The following is a 16,949-nucleotide window of genomic DNA, read 5'->3' on the forward strand; positions in this document are numbered from 1 at the left end:
ATACGGCCCACAACCGACACAAATGTAACTGAAAAAGGTGTCACTAATTTTTCCTGTCGTCATATCAAAGGCTGTTTTAGGGAGGTGACACTTGCCCTGGGCACAGAAATTTTAGGGCCACGAAATTTCAAATAAATAGTCTAACAGTTATAATCATTCTGAAATTTTTGAAATTTCATTTTTTTGAAATACAGCAGAGGGCAGAGTTAATAAATGAAAATATTTAATCAACTGTTAATTAATTTATAAAAAAATAATAAATAGATAATAATAATTAAAATAATTAAATAAAATAATTGATAAGGATTAAAAATTTAAACACTAAATTAAAGAATAACTAACAAATTAATTATTAAATTTTTTTTAATAATTTCATTAAAAAATGCAACTTTTGTTAAAATTTGACCTGAAAATTTTGTGGGAGACTGAGAGGGGAGCATATCAATATCTTGTCCCGGGCACAAGAGAGGCCAAAATCGCTACTGCGTCATACACAGTGTCATCACTTTTATATTATTTCAAAAGTTTAATAATTTGTTTTCTGGCATAGGACGAAATGAATTTTTTTTTTTTTTTTTTGGCACAAAACGTCATCAATTCTATCTGTTTTCGAATGAAGTTTAACTAGTATTTGTTGTAATATGTTACTTTCCAATCAAACTTTTTTAATATTTTAAAGAAAGTAATATAGCAACTTTCAGGGATCAGCCTGAACATCGCAAACATTTCACAGTCAGTCTGAACTTCAGGAATCAACAGCATGAAACAGCCTAAACTTCAGGAATCAGCCTGAACATCGCAAAAATTTCAGAGAGTCTGGTTCGCCTAGATCATCTCATTTAGAGGTCCAATTTTAAACATTAAGTCCAAAAAATAAGGGATTAAAAATAAAATTAATTATAAAAGTTATAAAAGTTGTTTTTGTAAACCACTATATCTTTTCTAAACTATTTGACACATCAATATTTACAAAAAGCTGACGTTATTACTATACCCAATGCTTGTCTGTCCAACCTCTGAGGGGAGAAGGGGGGAGCGGTACCTGAGGCCTTTTCTAGAAGATTTTCAAAATCTCATTTTCTAGATTTTTGAAAAAACCGAAATCCAATAGACCTTTAAAAACGTATACAAAAGAAAAGAAAAATACTGAATATCTAAGAAAATGATACATCTAAGAAAATGAATGTGTTCCTTATTTATTTTCTTTTTTACCATCGACTATTCGGTCGATTTATCGATTTTTACCATCGGTATTTTTACCATCGGTTTTTCAAGCACCAATACATACTTGTAAAGGCTTTACGTAACACGATATAGAATAATTCGGGATAAGAAAATACAAATAATACAAATGCTGGATTTTTCAACTTTCGTTATCCACCGATTTTCTACGCAAGGGTCTTTTAGGCATATAAGAAGCGATGGGGATGATTTTTCTATTAGAAACTTGAAAAAAAAAATTATGATATAATTTGAAAACTATTTCTTTGGGTGAGAAAAGGGATGGTACCATATTTTGCAAAAGAGAAGATTCTAAGGATTTATTGACTAACCAAGAAAAGAAAAAAGGACTGCACCAGAACTTCTTTTAGGTAGGGGTGGAGAGTTAAATTTTCAAAAAAATCGTGGGTATAATATTATGTTTCAATGTATTCCTGATGGGCGTAGTCAGAAAACTACACTATGGAATTACGATAGTTCTGTACTACTTTTAAGGTTACGTATATACCTACGAAGTTTCTAGAAATAGGGTCAAATTCAGACGGTGTCAGGCCCCCCCGCGTCAGACAACCCCGGAAGGCCAATCAATGGAGACGGGGGAGGGGGGATTGCTACTTAATTGTGTATCGGGGAAGAAAAAAAAACAAGGTTCTACCGTATATTTTGATCCTAGTGACTCTATAGGTGCCCGTTAGTCTAGGCTGGGGGGGGGGGTAGGTTTTAGCTGGGACATAGTTTTATATTAACGACAGTGCTTAAATAGTTATCACAATGGCGTACCCTTGAGTGGTGGAAGCTGTAATGGACAAAACCGTTAGAGGGTCTTGGGGTATATACTGTTGAAGATCTGCATTATTTTTATTCTGTCAATATAGGTTCCAAGGTCCTTTACTTAAGTCAAAGAAGTAGGCTATGCTGTAATGAGTGAGTCAAAGTCAGTTACTCTCTGTGAATACAAGTCAAGAACCTATTTATTGATTGCAGCTAAAAAAAAGCCAATATTTCTTAGTCATAAATTAAAGAAAAAAGAATAAAATAGAAGAGGGAAAATGGATTAAGGCAAACAGATGAAAAGCACAAACTTTATCATATACTGTTCAAGGTAGTACCATAATTTACCTTCTAAATGAAAGACCTAATTCAGTTTCTTTGGTACAAGTGTAAAGAGCCCAAAATTTTTGAGGCAAGAGATCATAGATACGTCAAAAATTTTAGGTGCAAATGAATGACTCTAAGATTTTTTGAGTTTCTTAAGGACAGAACAGGCCTTTTGGACGACATTTAACTCCTTTGCGAACAGTGTTGTTCTTAAGGTGAGTTGTGAGACGATGACCCAAAACAGAAAGTTCTTCAGAGGACTGGTTCTTTCCCTTCTGGCGCCAATCTTATAAATATAACTGCCGCTAGTCAACCCCGCGTGCAGGAGGGAATCCTAAACTGAAGATTGCCCAGCGGAGTGGTTAAGTACCCACGGCTCATACTGCCAAAAAGGGGTATGAAGCTATCTCGCGAACATACTGAACTTGAAGATGCATGAGCAGATATTTCAGGTAAAGATTGTATCGGCTATGCATTATGGATCTGAAGTTTGGGGATACATAGCTCTTGAGAGGATGGAGGTGACTCAGCTTCAGTATTTTAAGAGACTGTCAGGTTTACATTTTTCAAAGAGTATTTCAGAATTGAAAGGAGATCTAGGTTTATTTTCTTTAAGAAATGATAGGCTAGTAGGGAATATAAGATTATGGGAGAAAATACTGAGTACGTCCAGAGTAAGGATGAAAAAAACAGAATATTTAGAAGCTCTGAGGATCACAAAGAGTGATACGGGACCCTTTGAAATAGAGATGATATGTCATAATGGTGGATTTTCAGAGCTATGGAATGGTGGCCTAAGAATTGGATGACAAGAATGAGAAGTTGCTAGTAAGGTTAAAGAAAAGTAAAGGGACCATTAAATCCAGATGTGACATTCACGAGTGAATGAGACCCGATCACTGGAGTTATATGCAAAGGCTAAGGAGTAGTGGGGAGAATAATTGTATTTTAAGGCAGGGCTTCAAAAGAGGCAGCTAAAGTTTGTTATTTGTGTTAGGTCAGATGGGTTACCAGTAGGTGAGAGAAGGAAGTATCTGGGAGGGGTTAGGCAAGCTTCTGGTCCTTACTTCTGTCCCATGTGCGGGAAAGAGGAAGATTTGGTTCATTTTGTGGGGAAATGTAGTGAATTAATAGATTTAAGAAACGAATTGTTTGAGGTTGAGGTTAGGGGGAGAGATGAGACAATAAATTTATTAGCAAGGAAATATATGGGAGGCATAAAGAGATTCGGAAGGTTCCTGACGGTGGGCATAGAACACAGAGAAAGGTTTTTTGAAAATTAGGGATGAATGTGATTGTTCATTAGCCTAGATTATACTTTATTGCCAATTTACGTTTGTATGAAAGTGTCTTTGTTTTTGTGACCATGGCCCTTTGGGCTTTTGTGTAAATAAATTCTATTCTATTCTATACTAAGTACATAAAAACATATTAAAAATTTATTTTATGAATATAATAAATTAAAAAAAACTAGATTTACAATTACGGCTTAGAAAAAAAGAACAGAAACGTTTATATAATATACGTATGTTCACTGCATTTATAAATAAACATCAGAAAATATAACATGTAAAAACAAATATCAACAATAAATAAATATCAAAAATAAACAAATATTTCCACTTCACAAACTCCATGGCAAACTTCGCCATATGGCCACTTCAAAAATGTTATATAATGACAGCTATGTCGGTGTCCTAAAAGAATATGCTTAACCCTCCTTCTTAGAAAGTTTCCTACAATCTCCCTCCTAAAGGAAGCCCTAGACGGTCAATCATTTTGATCAAGCAATTCCATCAATGGTTAAACGTGTGCTTCAATCAACCCTTCAATCTCGACCAAAGCGGTTCTGTCACTCGCCTTGTACTCCTAGTTAAAATGTGTTCTTAAAACATTAACTTTATTTCTTAGTTCGAAAACTATTTAATCAGGTTTCAATGTACTTACAGCCCCCAATATCTTGTCAAATGCCACACTTTTTTTTATGTCGGTTACACCAGTCTTTACTTTTAACTTTTAACTTTTTATATATCATGGTTATCACTATACAAATATATTAATAAATAGATAAATTAGCGGTAAGAGTGTTTTTTTACGCTAAAGTGTTTTTTATTAATTTACAAATAGCTATTTATTATAATTAAAAGGCCGGGGTGTTTCAGGGGTTATTTTTGAAGAATTGGAACAAAATTCAAACTTTAGCGTAAAGAGCGAGGTATTAATGAGGGGGCGAACCCACTCATAAACATAATAATAAACATAATGGGCCAACTAAAAGGTCTTACATTGTGGTGCTAGGAAAGGCAATTTAGAGATTTGTCAACTACTAGTTTCAAAAGGTACCACTATAGATGGCTTAAATTTGGAGAATAGAACAGTCTTATCCTACACTGTGGCTAGGAATCAAGCGGAGCTGACTAGATATCAATTAGAGGATGGAGCAAACCCAAATGCAAATGTATTTTGTACACAAAAATGCAGCTTTTCGTAAAAAATGATTTCGTTAAATATTGTTTTTGTTAATTACAAAAGTCAATAAATGCAGCAAATCCCTTTAAAGCGATCCCTTAAATAGCCCCTTGTTCTTCCAGGTGGGAGACTATAATTTAAAGTACACGGTTTTCGAACATAATATTAACAATGATCTGATTTTATTGGCGGTCTGACTGCATTTTAATGGATTTCAGGATATTTTTTTTAAATCACCATATATGTCGTTTCTTTACAAGATGTTAAACTTAATATGAACGGCAATAATAGCTACCATTCCTGAACCATTGTCAACTGGCAATTTTTTTCTCTTGAGGCTCTGAAATTTTTTTCTCTGACCTGGTTTGGACCTGCACTGCAGCATCTTTTAGCATCTTCACTGTCTTGAATTTCAAATTTGACCTGGTTTGGACCTTCACTGCAGCATCTTTCAGGATCTTCATTTTCTTGAATTTCAAATTTGACCAGGTTTGGACTTTCACTGCAGCATCTTTCAGCATCTTCACTGTCTTGAATTTCAAATTTGACCTGGTTTGGACCGTCACAGCAGCCTCTTTTAGTAAGATTTGATGCTGCTAAGATGTGCCAAGCAACGTTTTCCCAAAATATTATTAAGTGGTCACGTCTATCTTGTAATGATTCAAGCCTCAGGTTTTCCATTGTTAAGGCATAATCTACTTCTTTACCTCCAATTAGGGTTGATGCTGCTCTTTTCTGAATAGCTTCTATTTCGCCATATAAGTAGCTCGTTTTCTGAATGAACAGGCCCCAAACAAGCACAGCATTTTCGAGGTGCGGGCGCTATCACGATCAAATTGAAGCATTGCAGTCAGAGCTTAGATTGATGCCAGTTAGAAATCATCCTGATGTAGAGTTTAAATGACTGCTGGGAAGAAGAAAACAAAACATATATATTATATTCAGTAAGTAAGTAATCGGATTAACGATGCTTTTTGACTACTAAGGTCCCCGCATCGGCCCTGCAGTGTTTTGTTACAGCAAGATTCGATCTTTGGGTCACGTATTGCCAAGCTAAGGTCAAACCCTCTACGCCGCTACAAAAAATTAAAATTTTGTCAGATGTCGGATCTGAACGCATGGCTATACCATGTTAGACCCGGATCTTGTGCAGGTTTCACAAGGTTATTTTGAGCCTGGCATCGCTGCCATTCTGCCACTCTGAAATTATTATATTCAGCTGTAAATATTGTTCTAGATTTCAAAAAAAAAAAAACAGATTTTAATTCAAATTTCGAAGTCTAAAACCAAAGATTATCAAATTTAGAAGGTGAATAACACCTTTTAAATTTGTTAATCTTTGATTTTTAGTCCCGAAATCCACCACCATTAGCGCTACAATCAATAGTATTTAATTCTCGTTGCATTTCTGTCCATCCATTTTATAAAATTTTATTTTTTGAAATATTTGGTATGCTTGGCATAATATTTTGATACTTGAAATTATTTCAGAATTAATTTTTAGTTCTAGTCACAGGCCCTAACAGAAACATTAAATGTCAGCAATAGCTGAACATTCCATTGGCCTCTTCGATACTTGCTTAATTCATGGTAACTGACAACATGACAAATTAAAAATATTTTAATTAATTTAGGGTGCTAATTTTAAGGTGAAAGAACAACTTTCTATAAAATAAAAACTAGTCTTTTGCAACACTTGCAAGTTATTGCAATTACCTTTATTTGAATGGAATGAGTTTTGTGTGAACTGAATGAGTTTGAACTTAAATTCGTATAAACATAATATTTCTTGGATCCCAAGAAGCTTATTTCGTACGCCAACTGACCAGCGAATTAAGCTAATGGTAAATAGTCTCCAATTACAAGATTTATGATGATGGTTTTCAGTATAAGCAATATTAGGATGAACTAGCTCTTTAGGAGGAATATTGTAGGACACTTTCTAAGGAGTGTTAAGCATATTCTTTTAGAACATCGACATAGCTGTCTTACACCATTTTATATGAGTTATGGGCTGTTACTTTTGTTCCATGGACGTGTGTGTCTCTTACTAGGTTACAGCAACTACTGCAACTACAATTCCCATAAAATTCTTACTTCCCCTTTAGTGTTTCGATACCATAAGTACCAACGTTTTTTTTTTAGTTCTGTTTTTTATTAAAAAAAAGCATGGCCCAGGAACAAAACCGAGAGTAAGCTGCAATATATATTTTCGTTTTTGATGAACAAAATTTGGCTAATACGCTCAATATTTAAAAGAATCACTCCTTACTGGGGTTTATGCCTATTGCGTGGAAAATATTCTTATATGTCAGGACATACATTATTTTAAATAAAAGTAAAAAAGAATGAGGAAAATATTATCACAAAACTGAATTTTAAAAAGGACATGCATTATTTTAAATAAAAGTAAAAAAGAATGAGAAAATATTATCGCAAAACTGAATTTTAAAAAATGAACTATCTTTAATTTAAGTACAATTTTTTAAGAGAAGCTTCGCCCCTAGAAGACACAACAGACAGTTATAGACTGTCATCCTTATATATAAGGACATACATTATTTTAAATAAAAGTAAAAAAGAATGTGGAAAATATTTTCAAAAAAGAGAATTTAAAAAAATTAAGTATCTTAATTGAAGCAGAATATTTTAATCCAACATATAGTTCAAAAATAACTTAGGTACAAACTATTAATAGAATTTTTATCTGAGATTAAGTCCATGCTCTTATTTTTTAATCTTGAATAAAATAAAAAAAAGGAAGACTTATATTTATAAAAGTATAAAAATGAATTTATAATAGAGTTTTTTTTCAATTTTTTGTAACAAATTAATATGACCTCAAAACTTAATGACCGTGTTTTTATTTTATCAGGTGATAACTGGACTATTTTATCATTCTGAGATTACGCTCAAGACTACCCATTTATAGATAGCCGTGAAGTTCTTTGGGAGAAAGTTTCGGAAGGCTTCGAGGCCTCCCGGTCTCATCTGCTAAAGTTAACAGAGAATAAGGAGGACCTACGAAGACCTAACTTGTTAGAGTTAGACTAATAAATCAAGTCAAAGTCAGTGTCAAAATATTACTTAATTAAAGAACTGAGACCAGAAATCTAAAGCTGCAGATGAGCCTATGCCCCGTCTACCAACTCTTAAAATCTTTATTTTTGTTCTGACTCATGATACAAAATTTCATGGTATCGACCACGCAATATAAGCTAAAGTTTTGGTTCAAAATCTCTGCTGATGTTCCTGAATTCCTATGATGTTCCTGAATTCCTATGATGTTCCTGAATTCCTATGATGTTCCTTAGTTTCGATGATGATCATGAATTGTCAATATTGAAACACTCATGATGTGTTTTTAAATTTTTTTCTCTAAATTTTAATATTATCCAATAAAACCACAAAGCATAAAGATCACTACAAACATTATACATAAAGAGAATCTTCTCCCAAAGAAGACAAAACAGACAGTTATATACTGTGATAATTATATATCAGGACATACATTATTTTCGATAAAAGTAGAAAAGAATGAGATATCAAGAAACCTTATTTCAAAAGAAGCAAGATAAAATAAAGTAAAAAGAAAAGGAAAGTAAGAAAAATTATTGCAAAAGAAGAAAGAGCACCAGAAAAAAATTACATCAGGAAAGTTTTGATACCTCTCCTTCCCTCAAGACAAATTATGGTTGCATTCATAAATGATCTTGTTGCTAAAATGTCTTTTTAAAAACTCTATTTTTTTAGTTCAGAATCTTTCCCACTCCTGCCTGAATACATATGCAGCCACTGTCCACTGTTCCTTAAGACCGAAAGGCCACTAAAGGGTCCACTCCTGCCTGAAGATATATGTAGCTACTGTCCACTGTTCCTTAAGACCAAAAGGCCACAAAAGGGCCCACTCCTGCCTGAAGATATACGCAGCCACTGTCCACTGTTCCTTACGACCAAAAGGCCACTGTCTTTAAGCCGAAAGGACAGTGGCCTTTTGTTCTTAAGGAACCAAGAATCACTAAGTTTCAGCTTAAAGACAGTGGCCTGAAGACGTGGATGCAGTCACAAATCATTGTAACATTGTTTGAAGCTAAATGTAATGTTAAAATGCTTTTGGTCATAGTAAACTTAATTTTTTCGCTTTTTAACTCAAAGTTTTTAAAGAAAACTTATTGCTGTCCATAAAACAAAAGGTTAAAAAACTAACCAAGATCATTATCAATATCCACAGTGAGTGCATTAGCACCCACAATGAGCATATATTCAGGGTCTGCTTCTACAGGGCCAGAAATATCTTCAGTTTTTCTGTCCTTGCCAATGAATTGCTCAATATCTTCAATTATCCCTTTTAGTCTCTGTGAGCCATAAATTTTGGCTATCTCAGTGTCAGAAGTCAATCCTGAAATAAAAATAAAAGTAAGTAAAAATCATTGAGCTAGACTCCTCATATTATATTTAGATATTAATATAAATACTAACAACACACTACTCTGATAATAAGACATACATAAATATTAATGTAGCTAAAAATAGTTTATACTGGATATTAGATACAGTCATATGATATTAATCAAGTACCATTTGATCTTCATATAGATAGTGGGTATTTAATTTATATGTACATTTAGAAGTATTATAACTAAAGAAAATATAATAAAATAGCCAAAGTAATTATATCCTAATACTTTCATTAATCGCAACTCAATGCAGCATTGACCTAGCTGGGGCTGCACACACTCTTTTTCATCCTGGGATCTTCAAAATCATGGTCTTTGTCTTCCTCTTAGAATCCAGCATCTTTTAAATCTTTTTTTAAAACGTGTTCTAACCCTATTTGAGGATAACCTGCTTTTTTTTTTTATAAATTCTGCTAAAATGCTTTTGTAGCAAATGCATATTGTTTTTACTGAAACTCTGGGTATCAATCCGGTCAACCTTTAATAACTGCTTGGGGGTGGTGCAGGACCCCCCCCCCCCATGAAACCTGTTGCAACCGGTGGGACAAGAAAGAAAAACATGGAGATCCCACCTAATATTATTTATGGACCCAAGTCTGCTCAAAGAGGGACCCCTTTGCACACTGCTGACCAAGCTGGTATCAATGTTGATAGCATGTCCTGATGCTGATCCAGCCTGGTTAAACGGTACCTTTAGCAAAATAAAAAAAAAATATATAAAGTGAAAGCTGTAGAAATACCAGAATGGTCCCTGATATAAAGCGGGAAAGAAGATCCTGGGGGAAGACAGACACCACTCTGTTCTGGCAGAGCCCAAAGAAGAGGAGAGGTTGGCCTTGATCTCAACAGCTTACCTGTCTCACCTTTGATTCTTAGGGCGATGATAAATATAGAAAGATGTAAGAGGGCTCTTGCCTTTTATCTTATGACAAACAAGGCTAAAGATGAAAATAACAATGAATTATAACATTACTTTCCTCTAAGCTCTCCTCTGTGGTACCCATTGCAGTTCTAACATCTCTTGCACCCAGGGAAAAATCTTGATTATAGCCCTCCACTGTCTCCAAAAAAATTTTTGGGTAAAAAAATAATAATTTATTAAAAAAATTATTTTCATTTTAGTAATTAATCAATAATTTTTTTTTCATCTGTTATTTAGATTATTTATTTATTATTATTGAATTTTTCTACTTAGAAAAATTCATTTGAAATTTGGCATCCTTAAAATTTATGTACCCAGAGCAAGTGCCTCCTCTAGGTAAAAAGAAGGTAAAGGATACTGCACTAGACAGTTAAAGTCCAAACCAACAGTGCTGATTTCCATTTCAAAACCCTTCAGCCAGGAAGTGCAATGGGGGGATAGGGGCCAGTCATCCTGTTCTTTCACACACCCTTCCTGCTTACCTTCCTGAGATTTCTCGCGGAACCCATTTACAGCTGGGTTGACTCTGGCTGAGCTTACAGAGTCACGCCACTGACCCCCGTCCCAAACCAAATAATTCGATAGACTAGGATCCAAACCCTCGTCCGCCCCTAAAACTATCTCTAGTGGTAAAATATGATTAACTATTGCGTCTACAAGATTTCAATACAACTGCTGCTAAAAGCTCTGGTACGCATTATGCAACCCATGGACCTACGATGGTTGATGCTGCGAATAATAATGACAAGCATCTTGTTTCTACTGATACTGATACTAACGCCTCACTGTAAAACCAAGCTGCCGGAGACCAACACACCTGCACAAAATCCTTCTCTACCCATATCTATTAAAATATTCACTCTTTAGCACCTCCCATAAAGTTCTAATTTCCTTTAAATTCTTCTTTATAAAGGTTCCTTCACATTGAATTTCTGCTTTCCGTTCTCCCCTTCACACTGAACTCCGTAAGCCTTCCGTAAGACACATAACCCTCCGTAAGACCTTACGTTAACGTATCCGTAAGTCAAAACGCAATGCTAGAGGTCTGACGGAAGAAGTTCAAAGTATTTCAACTTCTTACGTTTACGTTTGAGCACAATGGAACTTAGATGAGAAAATATTTGAGTTCGCAGAAGCTGTAAAAGGTTATATAGCTCAAAGTACCCTGTTTTCAAGGACAAGCAATTTAACCTAAATTCTTTGGAAAGTCCGAGCCAAGTTTTCCATCAGCAGGAAAGAAAGTAGTAAGTATAGACTGTTTTGATTTGTGGGCCTAGGCTAGGATAGGCTATACTTTGATAAATATTGCTAGTTTTTTTTAATTCTTTTTGGGTTTGAGGTTAAAATAAAACCTTTTGTGGTGCAGTTAATCATTTAAAATGATATTTAGGACATTAGTTTTGTAACAACTCAGGATTTAAAATGTTCTTTATGAGGTTGAAGCAAGAATAAATTTAGATTAGGATCTAACCTACTTTGGTACATTTAAATGGATAGTTTGATCTAGTTTCTCAACATCCTCTATAATGAAAAAGATTTAGGATCATTAAGAAAAAATAAAGACTTTAAGTTAATTTCTTTGGCAATGTAGAAGTTTTATATAGGCTATCTTAGGGATATATCCAGGACCATTAGGGAAGATAAGGTGCACTGTCAGAAACACATGTGATGCAGGAAAAGAGCATAAAACAAGGAATCTAATGGTATATTTTCAAGTTTAGGCCCTATTAAGCCATTTTCTCCTACAAAGCTGCTGATCTGTAATGCTACCTTGCATTGTATTGCCATTCCCCATGATTGGGTTCACAATGGGCTATTTAAGGCTATTTGTTTTTTCTAAAAATGATAAAACTGTACAAAATTACCTAAGTTTTGATTGGAAATAAGTACAAAAATATTACAAGCATCAATGATCTGCAAACTTTTGTTTATAACATAGGCAATAGGCTATATATTTTAAATTATTTTTTTACACCAACACTGTATTTACATTTCCAACATGTGAAAATTATATTTATGGAATTCACAACAGACAGTGTATTCACAGTAGGCTACAGCAATATTTCCTGTGGTGTTGAAATATATTTGTATGGATTTATTGACACAGATAAATATATCAACTACCAAACATTACTAAGAATTTAAATGAAGGATAAAACCATTTAGTAGAAAGATTTGAATGACATAGTTGGAAATAATATTTGGTCATTATATCTATGTAATGTGTGATCTTTAAGAACTTTGTCAGAAAGGATGGAAAATGTCATAGAAAAACATGAACTCTGAAATAAAGAAAAAAAAGGGAATAGTAAATATAATATCAGCACTTATTCAGGTACCTTAATATAGATATTGCTTTCAAGTAAAGGTTGAATTTGACTAACTTTAGTTGTACCCATAGCAACCTTAAAATTGGATACAAACGCAACAAATTGTATTGTATTTTAAAGCTTCCAATCAGGGCACTGACTATGCATGGTTTTTTTGGCCCATCACCAACATGTTTTAAGTGACACTCAACTTTGATAAGCAAATGAAAATAGAGTAGTCTATTGAGTATTTATGCATTGAAGTAATATAGTAGTAAAGAATTGCTATTAATTTAGTTAGTAACCTAAACAAATGTTTTATAATTGGGTGTAGACAAAGTACTTGTTTCAATTAATTTGATTTAAGGCAAAGTAAATTTTATTCTTTTCTAAGTGATCCTTGACTTTCTGTGGTCCAAAAATTCTTTTTTTGTTGCTCCATAGAATTAATTAGCTATAGAGTTCGTGCTATTGATGAGAAAAATTAACTAAATCTCCGCAATGTATTTTATGAATAGGCTACAATAAAAATCGGTCTATAAAATGAGTATATTAAAAGTTTAAAAATTTAGTAATCATTGTTTTGATTCTAGTTAATGAGCCTATGAAAAGATGGGGGAGCTTGAGAACCTGAGAGGCCACTAAGTCTACCTAAAGAAAAAAGGGAGATCTACAAGTGGATCTGGTGCTAGTATAAGCTTAAAGCCAGAAGACCAAAAGTTTGTACAAACAATGAACTTACTTTCTGAACAAATTATTGAAAGGAACCATAAGACAAAAGGGAACACTGTTCAAGATGAGAATATATTAGTGGACATTTATTCAGAGTGTGCAGGGGGTGCCAACAATATAACTATGATGAAGTGAATGATGCTGATTTTATTACCCTTAGTGAAGAAATTCTCATTAACAATCAAACAGATATCCAAAGTTCCCAAGCTTCTAGTAGGCAACAAATATATGCATCAACAAGCCAAAATAAAACTCATAATAGAACAAAGACAGGGTCTAGAGATCAAACAGACCTGAAGGAACAGCAAGCAATTGACAAAAAAAAAACAGCAATGACCAGCATGATCTGGAGTGGTACTTTCTACAATCACTGTTATCTCATCTGAATAAAGTACTGGATGACTCAAAATTAGAGTTGCAGATGGAGATCATGAAGGCAGTTAAAAAATACTTTAACCATTCAGTGTATTTTTAGTTTTATAGACGAACTTAATAAAGCTTTTTTCTCTCTTTAAGGTAAGCATTAAATTATATGAAAAAAATGTCTATTAGGTCTTAAAAAAAAAATATTCCAGTAATATGAATAATTAATAATAATAACACTGGTACCAGAGTAAAAACATGATATAAGAAAATACTTTTGACAATTCTATGGCTTTGTTTTGAAATGTAGTAACTGGTTCTAGATTTCTTTGAAAAAAAAATTTAATAGCTATAATTAGGTGTCTTAATTCTATGGGATATGGTGAAAAACAATGTAAAGAGACCCTTTTTAACATAAAGCTATTAAAAATGTTTAAGAAGACATGCCTGCCATGAAACTGAAACTAAAGAATAAAAATAAACAGATTTAGAGAAATTTGGAAACTGCCATGCAGTGTCCTTTCCCTTTGCCAGTGTTCTCTTCAAGAGGTTAAAAAAAAGCCTGAAGCCCCTCTAAAATGGCATCAGATCAAAATGAAAAGTATACTGTTGGAGTCAGTATGGTCAAAAACCTAGAAAAAGGAAATCACAATACACAACTAGGAAAACCACTTTTTTGCATGGGTAGCGCTGAAAATTGACGTTGCAGTGTGAAGGGAAGACTTTCGATGTGAAGGAACATAAACGTAAGACCCGTAACATGAAACGTATCAACCTTTGGACTAAACGTAACGTAAAGTCTTACGTTTTCAATGTGAAGGAACCTTAACCACTATCTAACCAGTTTTTCAACCCTGCTTCTTATAGACCTAGCATGATTACTCCTGTGCTGGGAAAAGTTATGGAGAAAATGATTTATAATTGGCTTATTACATTTTTATAGAAATATAATATTATATACCCGACTAAAAATAGTTTCAGAAAAAAACAGTCCCGGACCGTTGACTGTTTAAACTTAATAACTCAACTAAATTATTTTATATAAAAAAAAACCTATTGGCTGCATTTCTATATTTTTAATTTATTTATTAAAATATTAAACACCAGATCCATGTTACAAAACTTGAAAATCTTGGATTATCCCTGAAGTTATTATCTTTCATAAGGCACTTCACTGAAAATAGAGGTTTCATTGTTCTTGTAGGTGGGCGTACAGCCTCTTCACCCAAAACTATAATAACAAAAGGCCTTCCCTGCAGTCAGTCCTGAGCTTCCTCACGTTCTTCCTATTTCTGTAGGACATGAACGTCCCCCACACTAATATACAATGTTCTGATGACCTGGTTTTATGGGCAATTGGTAATACTTTAGAGACTGCACATTCAAAGTTGCAGAAGTTGGTATTCCAATTTGAAAAAATTTCCCAAAAATCTGCCTTAAACATTGCACCTTCCAAGTCAACAATCATCCAAGTCCACAACAAGCACAAAACAGTTAATGCAAAACTAACGCTAAATGGTATTGTCATACATGAGGATAATCAAATAAACTATCAAGGCCTTATGTGTGACATAAAACTCAATTTCCAACTTCACATTACATCTAGAATAAAAAAAAAAATCTATTGGACAATCAGAATAATATAAAGACTATTCACACCCTGGTTTTTCAATGATAATAATTTGCTTCAGTTCTATAAATCTCATAAAATACCTCAAATTGATTATGGGCTCATAGTATATGGTGCTTTTGCAAAGATCCAGATTCAAAAAATGAAACATCCCAAATGATACAATCCACCTTATATTTGCTCTTAGGAAATCAAGAATTGCTCACACACCATGCATTACTGGTCAAGATGTCCATCCATGTACACGGGCATTGCATAGAAGTTTGTCATTCCTCAAATGAAATTTTCAGTGCCAGCTAGGCCTATTACCCCCATATTCTCCCAAACCCCTCCATAAAGTCGGCCTCCCACCATAATAAATGCTAATTTCTCAAATTAGACAATAGAACTTACCCCCATTGAATTCATCTAGAATAAAATTGCTAAGCTTACTAAAACTAAATGTTAAGACCACTTCCCAATTTTTGTTGGGCAAAAATTGGGTTGGGTCATTTAGGGTCTGTGCCAGATCCAGGGAGGGGTGAGCCCCCCCCCCTAACGTAGTCTAAAGTAGTGTAATTTACTTAATTAACGCAATTTATATATTATTTATATCTACATAAGATGTATATAGATACATACATTTCTTTGCCTTAGTCTTGCAGATAGGCTTGATACAACAGTAATAATCACGTATTTTCAAAATGTTACAATAACTATATATTTGCTAAATTTTTACCAGCAAAGTCAAAGACCAATCTCAGAGAGAAATATCTATCTATGGAGATTATGAGAGGCCCAGCTGATAATAATAAACAACAGTAGTTTAATTTCAACATAAATCACCATTCTAAAATCGCTCACATAATATTTTATTTCTCAACTTGAATAAATTTTCATTCTTTTTCGTATCGTTTTCAAAAAACCTCCGTTCTTCGTTAAAGACATTGTAGTACAAGAACAAAAAACATTTAATACGTGACTATTTGAATGCAATATGCCGACGTCTGCACAGCTGGTACTTAAAAGTAAACTATTTAAGCACTTCAAACACAACAAACTCTGACCATCAGCCAAGATTCTGACCAACTCTGAACACAGAGTACTGATCTTGAAGTATATCCCCTGATATTTCAGTTTCTAGACTCAAGAGAGTTGCTGCAAGATGTGTAATCAAAACCAAGCCATTGCAAGATAAATCAGCAGAAACCACCTGTAGCAGTTCAACAAATCTTACACAGTGAGTCAAAAAGAAAAGTGCTGAAGAGTTTTGACTAAACAGACTACGTGCAACACAATACATGCAGAAGAAGGGACACTGTGTGCCAGTGCTCACGCACAATCGCAGTAAGGCACAGAGCAGTATCTACTTTGTGTCAGCCTGCTGTCTTTTCCTTGAAAAGTCATAGCAAGTCTGCTGCTGACATCATGAACAAGTGTCCCGCATGGTTTACAACAACACACATGAACCAGATTTATAACACTGACCAGTCTTCCTCTGATATTAATAGATTTATGTTTATATGACTACCAAAGGTCATTATAGAGTCTCTCTTGTCCGTCTTTCGTTAATAGTAAGTGTTAAAATCAATTAACAGATGGTTATTTTATACATCTGAACTGTTTGCTTTCATTTTTGTTTTCTTTTGCTATCATTTTTAAGTCTAACAGGTAAAAAAAAGGTCAAAGGTCTAATGTTTATAATTAAAAATTATTATGAAATTAAAAATATACAAGCTGTTCCATACGCAGCGGGGGAAGTCGAACTT

The 16,949-nt window shown here is 33.9% G+C and overlaps 1 pseudogene; it reads right to left on the reverse strand.

Annotated features, from left to right (window-relative positions):
* Positions 1–16,949, reverse strand: part of LOC148942328 (U4/U6 small nuclear ribonucleoprotein Prp31-like) — a 67,118-nt pseudogene that overhangs the window by 41,283 nt on the left and 8,886 nt on the right.

The sequence above is a fragment of the Artemia sp. Qi Xiang Cuo genome, chromosome 17 (genome assembly GCF_049724085.1).
Source record: "Artemia sp. Qi Xiang Cuo chromosome 17, ASM4972408v1, whole genome shotgun sequence".
NCBI classification, from domain to species: Eukaryota; Metazoa; Arthropoda; class Branchiopoda; order Anostraca; family Artemiidae; genus Artemia; species Artemia sp. Qi Xiang Cuo.